The sequence below is a fragment of the Rhinolophus ferrumequinum genome, chromosome 4 (assembly GCF_004115265.2).
Source record: "Rhinolophus ferrumequinum isolate MPI-CBG mRhiFer1 chromosome 4, mRhiFer1_v1.p, whole genome shotgun sequence".
Classification (NCBI taxonomy): Eukaryota; Metazoa; Chordata; class Mammalia; order Chiroptera; family Rhinolophidae; genus Rhinolophus; species Rhinolophus ferrumequinum.
The window spans coordinates 62,810,986-62,825,731 of NC_046287.1; the positions used below are offsets into that span (position 1 = coordinate 62,810,986).

At 37.8% G+C, this 14,746-nt stretch overlaps 1 pseudogene; it reads right to left on the minus strand.

The window, feature by feature from the left end:
• Positions 1-9,919: 9,919 nt before the first annotated feature.
• Positions 9,920-14,746, minus strand: part of LOC117021186 (60S ribosomal protein L27a-like) — a 65,068-nt pseudogene continuing 60,241 nt past the window's right edge.

Genomic DNA, 14,746 nt, shown 5'->3' on the forward strand with positions numbered 1-14,746 from the left:
GAATTTTGTCCCCCTCAAAAAAGATACCTTGACGTCCTAAGCCCAATATCTCACAATGTGACCTTACTTAGAAATAGTTTTTATAGAGGTAATGGAATTAAAACAAGGTCATTCAGATGGTCCTAACCCAATATAAGTGGTGTCCTGATGAAAAGGGAAATGCAGACGCAGACACAGAAGCAGCCACGGGGAGAAGGCCATGTGACCATAACACAGAGATCAGGGTGATGAATCTACAAGCCAAGGGACTTTAAAGATTGCCAGCAAACCACCAGAAGCTAGAGGAAAGGCATGGAATAGATCTCTTTCGCAGCCCCTCCAAAGAGCCAGCCCTGCTGACACCTTGATCTCAGACTGCTGGCCCCCAACTGGGAGAAAATAAATTTCTGTTGTTGAAGCCTCTCAGTGTGTGGTGGTGTGTTACAGCCACTCTAGGAAACTAGTGCAGGTGGGGAGGTAGCAGATATTCAGCACTTTTGGCCTGCTTGATAAAAATAGTGTAAATATTGTTAAGAAATTTTATTTAACTTGGGATGAGTGGAATGGGGGTCAAAGAAGGTGAGGCAGGAAAGGCATTCCTGGTTGACAGCTGTACAGCTCTAATAATACGTGTTAATCAGGTACTCTGACTCCACCAAAACCAGAGTAACCTTCATCTTGTAGTAGAGTTTGTATAGTAGAGTTTTTAGTAACTTACTAGTTATGTGTTGAATTGGCTTCCTATGAGACATAGAATTCTGAACATAAATACTTGACATTTCCTTATTTTATTGGATAATATTTAATCCATTATGATCCTGGCATACAATGTGTCTTCAGGATTGGTCACTAGTTGGTCTACCTGTCCTCAGTTACCCCCCTTTTAGTCATCAAATCCCAAGGAAATGCTGTGGTTAGGATTATCATTATGTTAAGCAAAATTTCCACAAAAACCGAAGGTAAAATGATAACCTCTAGTGTCACTCTTTGTCCTGTATTTTGCCTTGTGCAATGAAGGCTAGTAGCTGTGGAGAATTAGAATCAAATAGACATTATTGAAAGTTCTAGTTCACTCATCATATTTCCCTTAACTCTGTCTCACGCAGGCCTGGTATGTGATCTTGGGGTTATAACAAGGGCCTGGATTGTAGCATTCCTATCCTTTATTACTGATTTCTAGCTCTGATTCCAAGATTTATCATGGATGCATCCCCATTTATATTCTGGCAAGATATGGAGTGAAATATTGGTATGGATATACAGTAATGATATTGGCTACTCAAAGATCTGGTCTTACAACTATGTCATCTGGCCAGAGAAGTTCAAGCGTTAAAGGAGGTATGAGTGAACAGCTCAATATATTTAAGAACATCTAGAAAGAAATGCTTACTTATCAATTAACCAGCTCTACTTACTAGGCGGGGGTATTTCACAGGGCACACAGCACTGCTCAGGTTTTCATTCAGCCCAATTCAATATCTATTATATACCCACCACGCATGGAACATTACATTGGGGGGTATGCGGTGTTTCTCATATTTTCTTTTCTTGCTTTCAAGAAAAAGAGTACTGCCAGATTTTCTCCCCCTTCAGATTTACTTCTTGTTTTTTAAAAAAAATGGTTTTTAAAGTAATAGAGGAAGCTAAATTTCCTTTTGATGAATGTATTGGTAAGTGTCTCTTTCTCCCAAGACCTGAGACCCAGGAATTTGAAGCTGGTTACCACTATTAATGTATGAGAGTTTTAAGTTCCAGGGAGCTTCACCAAGGGTCAAGTGATAGATACCTCTGATTATGATACTCTCCAAAAAAGATAGTTTTGGATGATTACACAAGAAGGCACACAGCTGGAAACTGAGCTGCGATCAAAATAGTGTGTGGACTCTCTGAGGGAGACTCCCCAGAGGCGAGGAGAGCATCTCAGCTACCTTTAATTCCAAGTAACAGACGTATGCGTAATGCCTGGCCCCAAATGCAGTCTCATTGACGAAACTGAGTAACAGTGGTGGGTGCTTGTGACTGGACTTTTAATCATTGGGCTGCATACTCACTTCTGGATTTTGAGATTTTCTACCCTCAAAATATATTGCCTGTGTTACTCTTTCTCACTCAGAGTCAGAGTGAAATTGTTAAATCAACAAATCTCAAATCCTGTATTGCTTCAGACTCAATTCTGTTGGTTTGTTATGTGCTGGCATGGAGGAGCATGGCTGGTGGTATAACACTATACTGTCTATAGTGTTACTATGGACAGTTGGGGAACCTTTCGGAAAAAATCCTACACTGACTGTCAGTTCCCTGTTTCTCCACCCTTGTCCACACATCTCTCCCAACACTGAAATAAAAGGGTTTTCACACCATAGCAATCCAGCTCAGAGCAAGATGAAATAGAGTGAGTCGGGCCAAACCCTGAGAACTATAGCAAATTATGGGTAGAAAGAAGTCATTCTCAGGATAGCAGACTGTGCACAGAAGAAAAGAAATTCAAATTTCAGCTTTCAGCATTGCTTGGATCTGTGTAACAGCCATTAGAAATAGCAGCAGCTGTAGATACAGAAATAGTTGATGTTGTGTGAATTATGAGCAATTGCAGAGACAGATTTCCCTGAAAATGGTCCATAACCTTCAATACGAGGAAACAATTACTTCAGGGCAGGCAAGTTTAGGGCACAGACAAGAATCAGCAGAGAGGCCACGACCAGGATTCTTAAAACATAGGAAGCTCCAAAAAGGCCCAGAGCATAAATACCATTTCTTTATTCATAGGGAGGCAGGATTTGATACTAACACTGGAACCACAAGCATACCGTTTGCAATTGTAAATATATGTTTATTCTTCAGCTTAATTTATAGTTAGCTTAATAGACCTGGTCATTCTTAAGCTACCTTTGAGTGCTTACTATAATATCCCAAATAAAAGATCCTCCCAGTTTTTATAAATTTTTCTCTCTTAGTGGTCTTCAATTGACAATTGCAGCAAAGATTTTAGTTTCTAGGTGAGCAAAACAGGTAAAAAACACTTCTTGGAGAATGCTGGCTTACTGAAGGTGTGCTTTTCACCATATTGCCTCACAAATTCTGAATCCATCTGTGCCGTAATTGCTATTTGGATGGCTAACAATGCAAAATGCCGAGAAAAACATCTGCTTCAGAAAACAAATTCTGGTTTTGAAGCTCTAGGTAGCAGAATTAGCCACAGTAGTCAGTGGTGAAAGCAAGTTATTTTCTTTTAAGTTATGACAAATAATAAATGTATACTTTTAAGTCATTCTTCCCTTCGGAAAATGACTGCCGCAGGCTCTCTGCTGACTAATTCATTTTCCTCTTTAACAATAAAAAATATTTTCCATAAATGGGAGTGAATTTGCTACATTATAACTCAATCAACAACGAGAAGAATTTTTCTTCTGCATCACTTGAAAAACATTTAAACTTTTCTTTATTCTTCACAATATAAGAATCTGTGTACTTTTATATTCCCATTTTTAACCCTAAAAAAAGTGGATCCTTTCATTCTTGAAACCCAGTATGTTCTAGACACTTAAATTAATCAAAGCTCCCCTTATCTTTATAAAGTTGGCATGAGTTACATGCATCTGGGAAGGCACTAACTCTGAAGTTATTAAATTTGTCTAAGTGAATAAATCAGAGATAGAATTGGGAACCAACTGGAAATCAAACTGACATCCAAGCTTTCTGAGAATTCTTCTTTTAATTAATTTATTTTTTCTTATTTGTAAGTATTCATAATCTAGATTGGATACAGTTGGGCTGAGGATGTATCAGAAAATAATGTCCTTTGTTTATAAATAGCTAGGGTACAAGTGGGGCAATATTTTTAAAATGTGTTGTTTTTGTAATGATCATTTAATTTAGGAGACAAAAATCTGTTGTTATGTAATTAAATGTTAGTTGATTGTTGAAAGATTATTTTGGGAGCTATGTGTGGCTAAATCTAGCTGTTGTACTACTATTTCCAAATTACACACATATCAATGTATAATTAGGGTAGAAAATTGAAGGTCTTTGTGCTGCAAAGATATAAAATGGTGATCTGTGACTCTAGTGCCAAAGAAAGCCCCATGCAAAAGAATGAACCATACAACAAAACATCTGTTGTGCTCCGACACAAGAGTGATGTCTATGCAGTCAAGTTGAACTCAAGTGGCATAGAGCAGTCCTCAAGATGTCCAGGCTCATCTTCACTGACATTCATGTCCCCAGAAATAACTCTGTGAAAGGTTTAAAAAGTAGTCTCCAAACTTCGCTACACACTAGAATCCACAGAGCAGATGGATCCACCCCATCTTAATTAAATCAGAATGTCTGGGGGTGGGAACCAGATTCAGTATTTTTAAAGACACCCCCCAGGGAGGGTATTTACTGTGCAGTAAAGTTTGAAAATCACTGAGCTATAGAGGGGAAAAAGGGTTAAAAACCATCCAAATGAAACTAAATGTTTAGGCAAATAGTCATATTTTGACAGGATGGACATAAGTACAGAATCTCAATTTCTTATCTGAAATCCTTGGGATGAATGTGTTTTACCATTCAGGATTTTCCTGATTTTAGAAGTTATATAATACATATATTTACTAGTATAATATGTAACTCTCTGACCGGACTATGGGGTAGAGCACCCTATAACCACAGAACTAATACTTTTGTGGGAAATCATTCACACTAATTAAGAAAATGGAGACTAGATAAAATCACATCTACTAAAGTTAGGTTTTGCCACCAAATAAATTTGTCCACGCTTAGAAAACCATTTTTGGTTTTCAAATCTTTCTTTTATTTCATATTTATTGATAAGGACAGGCGGACCTATACTGAATCCAACTTTCAGAAAAACAAATCAGGACCTAAAGCAACAGAGTCCCCTCCTAATGATCAATAGCAGTGACCCCTGTGAGGCTGGGAGTGATGATAGTGATTAGACCACCCTCTCATTTAGCCTAAATCTGGTTCCCTCACCTCGAAGAACAATTCTCATGCATGAGCTAATAAATTTTCTAAAAACTGAATTCTTTGTTATATGTGTTTATGCACATACTTGTACATACATCATACACACAGGTGTGTGTGTAATTGAAATGCCAACCCATTGGGACCTATACCATAAAGAATCAACTAGGTACATTCCATAAGAATAATCATAGATTCCCTGGTGTGTACCTACCTCGCATGGCTGTCAAACACAAACTTCGCAGTCATTGGCACTACCCTATCATTTAGTATCTGTAAAGCACAGCTGTGGTTCGACAGCTCATGGAGCTCTAGCAGCCAATCTAATCACATCCAAAATAGAGCATGCTGAGTCAGTTATTAGAAGTAGCTTATGGGCTTTGTGTCCTGGGGTGAAGGTGCTCAAATGAAGGGGAGACTCATAGATTTTTACTGGGGAAAGATGTGTATGGTCAATGAGAACAGAACCAACCCAAAGATAGAAGCTTTTAGTCTGGAGGCACCTAGAGAAAATATAGGCTCATGGGGTTGGGCAGAATGTCCAAGCTGATTGTACAGCTTTGATAATATGTAAGTGGAGGACACCCCATAATTAGACTCTACAGGGATCTGATAGTATAATCAAATGACAAGAACTGCGTTATGCTAGAGGAATCATCATTGTGGACTAAGTTCTCAAGACTTCGTTCAGGGACTCATTGAGAAATAGCTTTACCAGATGCTCTGGGTATTCCCCCAATTCCTGGGGATACTAAACCCAAGAATCAAGGAATGAAGAAGGCCTCTCTTTCTAGAATTGTTCCAAACAGCCAAGTACAGGTTTTATCACACTAAGAGAACTACCGAGGATAAGAGCTATCAACTCCATTTGAAAACCACAGTTTGGTCTTCAGAAACCCTCAAATAATCTTTTACTTGTTGCTAGCTACCTGCCTCTAATTTACCATAACATTCAGTACAAGTATCATAACTCTTCTGAAGTTCTCTATCCAACCTCTCTCTCAGGAAATGAACCTACTTGACTGAACAAGTCTGTGATATTTGAAATCCCTCAGCTTCCTCTCCAACACTTACAAATTTATCTGTATTCACACCTACTTTTCTGTTTCCTTCCTTCTCTTTCCAAGATTTTCCCACTGTTTATCCAAGCAGCTCAGGGGCCTTTCTCCTACATCTTGTATGTTCCCATCCCAAATAGATCACTCCTTTATCTATAAGCATCCTAAAATTTTTCCCACCTCAAAAACAGCAAAAAGGGGATAAGACCTTAAGTTTGCCATCGCTTTACTTTCCTTGCTTTTATAGCTTAGCTTCTTGAAAGGGGTGAATTGAAGGTGAGGAAATAAAAACACTTAACTTGGCTCATCCTCCCACTAGGACACTGAATTTGTCAATAAAGGGTCAATTATCCTAGTGGTTAAATTCAATGGACATCTTTCAGTCGTCTCATACCTCACCTCTCTCTAACATTTTTTTATTCTTTCTGAACTAGAATTGGCCTTTTGTGACTCCACTATCTCTGAGTATTTTTTTCAGGCCTCTAGATAGATGCTTTTTCTCAGTTTTCTTTGTGAGTTTTTCTCGTTCCATCCACCGATTAAATGATTGTGATCCTATGGTTCTGTCAATAATTTCAACTATACTCTTAATATCTCCCAAACCCATCCTCTCCTCTTCAGCACCGTTGACAATAACTTATTAGAACTCATTATTTCTACTTTGGATTTTAGCAACAGATCCCTAATTGCTTTTTCCATTGTTCTCTTTGTCTTGCTTCTCTTGCCAGTTCTTTGATGGCAAATATATGGCACATCATCTGCATTTCTCCACCACTGTGCACCTTGACAGCCACAGTTATTTCTGACAATGGAGAAAAATCTTATTTTTCTTGGAAGCTGAATGTTCTCCTGACTTATATTTTTATTAAATCTTTAATATGCCCCACATTTCCTAGATATTGAGGGTGAAGTCGGATATATTTTTTTGGAAGTGATGCAGTGACAGGAGAACTGTCATTTGGAAGTTGTCCCTGGAATAACAGCTGTACCTGAGTATATAATGATGGCCTTTTTCCAGCTTTACCTAAATATAGAGTCAGAATCCTTCTCAACACAGTGGCAATTAGTGGGGGTTCATTGCTAGTTGAAAACTTTTTGTCATTCTTGCTTTGAATATTCTCCACTGTGCTGCAGTGTGGTCTTCTAAAACAAACAAACAAAAATGTGATGCTGTCACCACCCTGTCAAAAAGTTTAAATTGTTCTTCTTTGCCCATAAGATACAGTGTATGATTTTATTCTGACACAGAAGTTCCTCCAGGACCTAGTTTTACCTGTCTTATCAATCTTCCCTCTAGCACTCACAGTCTTTCCTAGTCTAAACTGTGTCTTTCACAAACTACTTACCACAATTGAAAGTTCCATGCACTCTTTTGTTTCTGTAAGATGTTTAAGAATTGCATCTGGTGACCACAGTTAACAATAACTGTTTTGTATATGGGAAAGTTGCTAAAAGAGTGGATCTCAAATGTTCTTACTACCACAACAATCAAAAAGTGGGAATTGTGTGAGGACATAGATGTGTTAACTAATATTATTGTGGTAATCATTTTGCAATATACAAGTGTATCAAATCATCACATTGTACACCTTAAACTTATACAATATATGTTATATGTAAATTATATTTCAATTAAACTTGGGGAAGAGTTCATCTATAAGGGTAGTATAAAGTAACAAAGAAATGAGCATTTAAATAGACAAAAGGACTCAGAAAAAAACTCTGGCAGAAACCTATATTAAAGGGATTGAAGAAAGGAGGAATGCCAGACAAAGAATGAGAAAGAAAAAGAGAATTGTCAGAAACACAAGTAAAGAGTCACAGAAATCAATGGGAGAGCAACAGAAAAAAAAAAATGTGTATGTTTTGTGTCAGCACTGAAAATGCTTGGGGAGGGCTGATGAGTAAGGGACTAAGTAGGTCAGAGGCCAGGAAGGTGATCAGGATTGCAAATACCACAGATAAAGTAAATGAGAATCAAGTGGAAGTTACTCAATGTGGTCCCTATATTCACATAACTTGAAACAGGTGTTTCAGCTGAATAGTGGGGACAAAACTCAGATTGCAGAGGGTTATGGACTGAGTACGTGGTGAGGAACTGAAGTGAAGGAAAGATGGTCTCCTTTCCCATGGGTTAGTCAGCTTCTTGGAGGCAGAAACTAGCATTCTGTATGAAACTTATGCATGGAGTTCTTGGATAAATATAATTTATAAAATATCCAGTTCTGTAAAGCCTGCAAGCCAAGACCTGATTATTGTCATGAAGCAGAAAACACAAGAATGCCTTTGATTGACCTCTATCAGAGCTTGTTGTGGTGAACAGGTAGACATCCTTTGCTCCAGTGGATCAGTGGATGGTCAGTTTTCATATTAAAACAATCAGATACTTCAGAGTCAATGGCCTTTCACTTGAAACCAGTTTAATACATTTGAGCGATCCAAGAAGAGACCATATACCCTCTATTGGGGGAATATTTGAATGACAGAGCATTTAAAGTAATTTTCCTCTCCATTTTTCTGGTTTCTTTTCTTTGTGCTGCTCTATAAACGATATGGAGCTTGTTTTGTTTCTGCCTTCGTCCCCCTAAAACTTGGTCTATGATGTCCTCACAGTTTCAATTATACCATGTCTTAATTTGTTTCTTCCTTTTCGTTTCCGCTGTGCTATTTTATTCAGAACCTCTTTACTTTTCACCTAGATTGATTTACTAGACTTTTTGAAGCTAGCAATTTCATGATTTTTTTGATCCCCATATAATTTTCTTGCTAAAAAGTAATCAGAAGATCATGTGGTAATTCTATTCTTAATTTTTTGAGATACCTCCATACTGTTTTCTATAGCAGCTGTACCAATTTACATCCCCACCAACAGTGTATAAGGGTTCCTTTTTCTCCACAGCCTCTCCAACATTGGTTATTATTTGTCTTGTTGATGATAGCCATTTTAACGGATGTGAAGTGATATCTCATTGTGGTTTTGATTTGCATTTCCCTAATAGCGAGTGAAGTTGAGCATTCTTTCATATACTGTGTTTCCCTGAAGATAAGACCTAGCTGGACCATCAGCTCTAATGTGTCTTTTGGAGCAAAAATTAATATAAGACCCAGTCTTATTTTAATATAACATAAAACCAGGTCTTTAATATAATATAATATAATATAATATAATATAATATAATATAATATAATTAATATATAATATAATATAATATAGGTCTTATATTAATTTTTGCTCCAAAAGACGCATTAGAGGGGCCGGCCTAGTGACTCAGGCGGTTGGAGCTCCATGCTTCTAATGCCGAAGGCTGCCGGTTCAATTCCCACGTGGGCCAGTGGGCCTCAACTACAAGGTTGCTGGTTTGACTCCTCGACTCCCGCAAGGGATGGTGGGCTCCATCCCCTACAACTAAGATTGAACGCAGCACCTTGAGCTGAGCTGCCTCTGAGCTCCTGGATGGCTCACTTGGTTGGAGCACGTCCTCTCAACCACAAGGTTGCCAGTTAGATTCCCACAAGGGATAGTGGGCTGTGCCCCCTGCAACTAGCAATGGCAAGTGGACCTGGAGCTGAGCTGCGCCCTCCACAACTAAGATTGAAAGAACAACAACTTGACTTGGAAAAAGTCCTGGAAGTATACACTCTTCCCCAATAAAGTCCTGTTCCCCTTCCCCAATAAAATCATAAAAAAAAAAAAAAATCCTTTAGAACTGATGGTCCAGCTAGGTCTTATTTTCGGGGAAACACAGTATCTGTTGGCCATTTGGTATGTCTTCTTGGGAGAAGTGTCTGTTCAGGTCCTCTGCCCGCTTTTTATTTGGCTTGTTTGGTTTTTTGTTGTTGAATTGTACAAGTTCTTTTTTTTTTTTTTTTGAGAATAACACTTGAGCTTTAATTGAACTTCCTTCCATGTGGCTTCAGGCTACCAGGACACAGGGCCCTCCAACACCCTTAATCTTCTCCACAGGTCTTCTGCTGAATAATTTGGCCTTCAGGATGACAGGCTGCTTTGGGAGCTTTCCCTTCCCCAGAACTTTGCAGTAGTCCGATTGCACCCGTCAATGATAGGAGCAGCTCAAGTGTTGTTTTTGGCATCATTTACCCATGTCTGCTCACTGAGCAAGATCCACAGTTTAACAAGTTTGATAGTTGGGCAGAAGTTCTGATTCCTCTTTAAGTGGTAATGCCTCTTACCAGCTTTCCCAAAAGAATCTGGGTGATATTTGTCAAAGTTGATCTTGTGGTAGTGCATGCCACAGCATTAGCTCGACATCCTGGGTGTTTCCGGTGCTTGCCGATGCAGCCGTGGCCATGGCTCACATAGCCCCTAAGTTTCTGGGTCTTCCTCAGTCTGGATGGCAAGTTGACAGTCAAGATTAAAGAGCTGTATGAGGTTTTTTTTTTTGTTTGTTTGTTTTTGTATTTTGGATGTTAGCCCCTTATTGGAGGTGTTGTTTGCAAATATCTTCTCCCATTCAGTTGGTTGACTCTGTTTTGTTGATGGTTTCTTTTGCTGTGTAGAAGCTTTTTAGTTTGATGTAGTCACATTCATTTATTTTTGCTTTTATTTCCCTTGCCTTTGAGGTCAAATTTATAGAATCCTCTTTGAACACAATGGAATAATACTCAGCCATAAGAAAAAAATCAAATACTGCCATTTGTGACAACATGGATGGATCTTGAGATTATTATGCTAAGTAAAATAAGTCAGAGAGAGAAAGTCAAGGACCAAATATGTGGGATATAAAACTGAAAGCAACAAAGGAACAAGACAAACAAACAAAGAAACAAAAACTCAATAGAAATAGACAATAGTTCAGTGGTTACTAAAGGGTGAGGGGGCAAGAGGGATGGTAGATGAGGGTAAAGGGGATCAAATATATGGTGATGGAAGAAGAACTGACTCTGGGAGGTAAGCACACAATGTGATACATAGATAATGTATTATAGAAATGTACACTTGAAACCTATATAATTTTACTAACCAATGTCACCCCAATAAATTTAATAAATAAAAAATAAGCAAAAAAATAATTTTTAAAAATTCTTTTGAATTTTGTTCTATTACCATCCAAAGAAAGTTAACCTGATTTTCAAGACTCATTACTCTAAGTGCTCAATTTAAATTTTATCTCCAATTACTTCTCTATATATTGTTCTTCATTCAAACCATTAAGGCCAATTCCTACCTGGGTCTTTTGCTCTGACTTATTCACATAGTTTTGTCTCCTTTTCCTACCTTTTGGATATGTCCACATTCTTTTTCTTTATATGATGGGCAAAGTAATCCACCCCATGGAATTATTCTTAGTCTTCCCCATCTAGAATTTCCTTTTTTTGCATTTTATGAATATTCACAGTCCTCTATGCTTTTCTGGTGAGATGTGTTGTTACCGGGAATGACATTGTACCTCAGCTCTCAAAAAGAGCTGAGAATTGAAGAGAATTCTTTCAAATTACCTTGAAAGAATTTGGTCAAGAGATAGAGTTTGTGCAATAAATAATAGCAAAAAGTTTATTAGTAAAAGCAAGTACACTCCCAGCTATGGAGTGGACTGACCCAAGAAAGAGAAGCATCCCCACCTTATATTGTGTGAGAAGATTTTTTCACTTCTGTGGGTAGAATTGTCTCCCCCCTACCCCCCACAATACCTTTTATTTTCCCCACTCATACTCCCTTCTTGCCCCCAAGGTTACAATGGCCCTCAGAAGAAGGGTGTACATTCTGATAAGCAGGATGGTTTCTCTCTCTCTAGCTTCTACATCCCTTTGATTTAGGGCATGTGTAAGCCTGGAATCCTGCTGGGCTAGTAAGACATTTGTGCCCTATGTGAAGGCAGCTGCAAGAGGTCTTGACCTAAGCTGGAGCTGCAGCAAGGGGCTTTCTAACTGGGCTAGGTCTCTTCTTCTGCTACTCATTTATATCTATCTAGCTACCCTATCGGTACCGTGTTCTGTCTATGCTATGGTTGTTTGCATATGTCTCAATTCTCCCACTAGATTTTCACATAGTTCTTAGCATAGAACTACTTTGCAATTACTCAGTACATATTGGATGCATGCATGAATGAATGAATAAAAATGATATGCAAGAGTAACTGGAATTTAAAACCAATCTTTGGAGATTTGCTAGGCAGTTAATTTCTTTAAAATATGTGGACTTCTAAATTGGCTAAATTTTGCTAACAAAATAACAGAGTATGTCTTAAATTTTGCATTTAGTATTAGGTTCATCTAGATAGCCAAAGTCTCTTCATTTTTGACTGAATTGATACGGTAAGCAACTGAACCAACTAACAAGGATAAAGGATTGTAAAGTTGTTTGAAGTCAAGCTAATCTTTACTAAACAGATTTATGTTTAAAATGTTTATTTCTACACGCAGACCAAAGATTTAGCAACCTTAAGTTAGCGGTGTTTCAACAAACAGTTTTAATGCAAATCTTTTAAAAGCACTTCAACAAATAGCTGTGTTTCTTTTTAAAATATTTTTCCATAAAAGGCCTCAATATGTTTATCCACCAAGCCTTTAAAACATATGTTAGAAGTACTACTGGAAGTAGAATGCCAAAATGAGCCAGGCTAGATTAGGACCAGGCGAATCAATTAGTTGGAACATGATGTTAATAAAGTTGGGGTTACATATTCATTCCCCGTATAGATCAGTTAGCTGGCCTCCATTCAAGTTCCAAAGTGTAAACTTCAGTCCCCAATCAAATGAGAGAATAAAGCTGGATCAGCACACAATGTATCTTCATTTTTAGGAAATAAAGCAAAATACTTTGTTTATGTATTAAGGGGTCAGAATAGCCATAAAGTTATAAAAGATACAGCTCATTAAATTGGGGGCATGTTTGAAGATAGAGGAATGGGGATATCTTGGAAAGCAAAAACAAATTAAAAAATGTTGTTTTCTACACGTGAACAGGGCGCAAGATAGCTATTGTATCCAAAAGAAGTTTGGAAATTGAAAAATTGGAGTAGGATGGTTCAAAATACCTTACTTTAAATAGAAAAAAAAAAATCGAGGGAGATCTATGGAAGACTGAATGCCATGAAAAGCTAGAGGAAAATTTTGTAAATTCTTCTCTGGCACCTTTCTCAATTTTATGTATCATTGCATGCTTGTCATATGAGCTTATTGCATTTTTGAGGGGGTAATTGGAATGAGAACATTATCAAAGGGTTTACCCTCCAGATAGTTATGCTGCTGAAAAACAATTGAGTGCAAACCTCCATTACTTGTAGGATGCAATGAAGCACTCATTTCCTTTTTTCCTCCCCTTTTATTTTAAATTTACTAGGGATTTTGTCCCCGCAGCATATGGTGTGGGTTGCAGTTAAAAGTAAACAATTAGAGGTTGGGAGCTGGACAAGCAGTCAGAAAATGTTACTAGAATTTGAACTTTTCCCACACAAGTAAGCATGATTGTCTATAAAACTGCTTCAAGTGAGAAAAAGAAAGGACATTGATTGAAGCAAAGAAATCCACTGTGAAATGTTCATGTCTCCTTGGTGTGCAGCACATTTCAAAGTAACTAATGTTTCCAAATTACTTCATCCTGGGTGTGTATCCACTTCCTGTCTCTCCCTGCACCATATGTGTTTATAATGACATATTGATTTCAAGTCCAGCTTGAAATGGAATGAAAACCACCCCTCCACCGGAGAGGGGGGCATTTCTCCTGAGTCAGCTTACCCACTGCACATTCTCAATGTACCGTCTGTCTACTGGGTGATTGGTCCTTGGACCAGGTGGAGAAATGAGGTTGAGGAAGTGGGAATGGGGGAGGGACAAGAAAGGAAATGGAACCTTTCTCATTTCAGAGGTGAATTGAGTTCTAGGCCTGGGTTAGTAGTTGTCTATCAAATTCTGTCCAAATCCTTCCCAAAGTCAAACGCTTTAAATCTAACAGCCTTGACAATTTAGGATATACATTTTAAACTGCAGAGCTCACTCAGCATTCTATCTCTGCATTGACAGAATTGCTAGAATTATTATCCTGTCAAAATTTATGTACAGACTCATGAATAAGATACTGACCAAGCAAACAGAAGACCTCAGAGAGTTTCCATTCTAATTTCAGTTAAATGAACCTCTTAATTCTGAATGATTGGTAGCTGATAAAGTACACAGAAAAATATTGCAGCAACAAATCATAGGATATTATACAGAAAATATTAGTCATATAGAGGCCAAAATAAAACGCTTACAAAAAGCCAAAATTACGGATGTTTAAAAAGCAAATACAGTTTTATTACTTTCAGCTGCATACAGTAGCTATTATAGAAGAGTATTTACAGTTAGGGGGATGACTATATCTGCTATAATGAACAGAGAAGATGAATTTGTTCCAATAACCCTCAGTTTTCATAGAAATACAATGGCATTTCTTTTAAAATGCGTTTTGAACTGAAGCAAGGTAAGGAGCAACTACTCATGAAGCTTTACTAAATGGCGAGATCTGTGTTAGATAATTTGCATGTCACCTCCTTTAACTTCACTTTTCAATTTAATTTAATTTAATTCTAAAGAATATTTAATATCTCCTTTTTACAGCTGAGAAAACTGAGGTTTCGGAAGGTTAAATAAGATGCCCAAGTATGTACAACTAGTAAGTGATAGAGCCCAAATTTGAATTCAGTTTGAGCTATTGAGTCCCACAGACCAGATTAAATGTGCCAAAGAATATATTTGTTTCTATTATTAAAATACACCATAGGAGATGTCACCAAAAAAGAAAG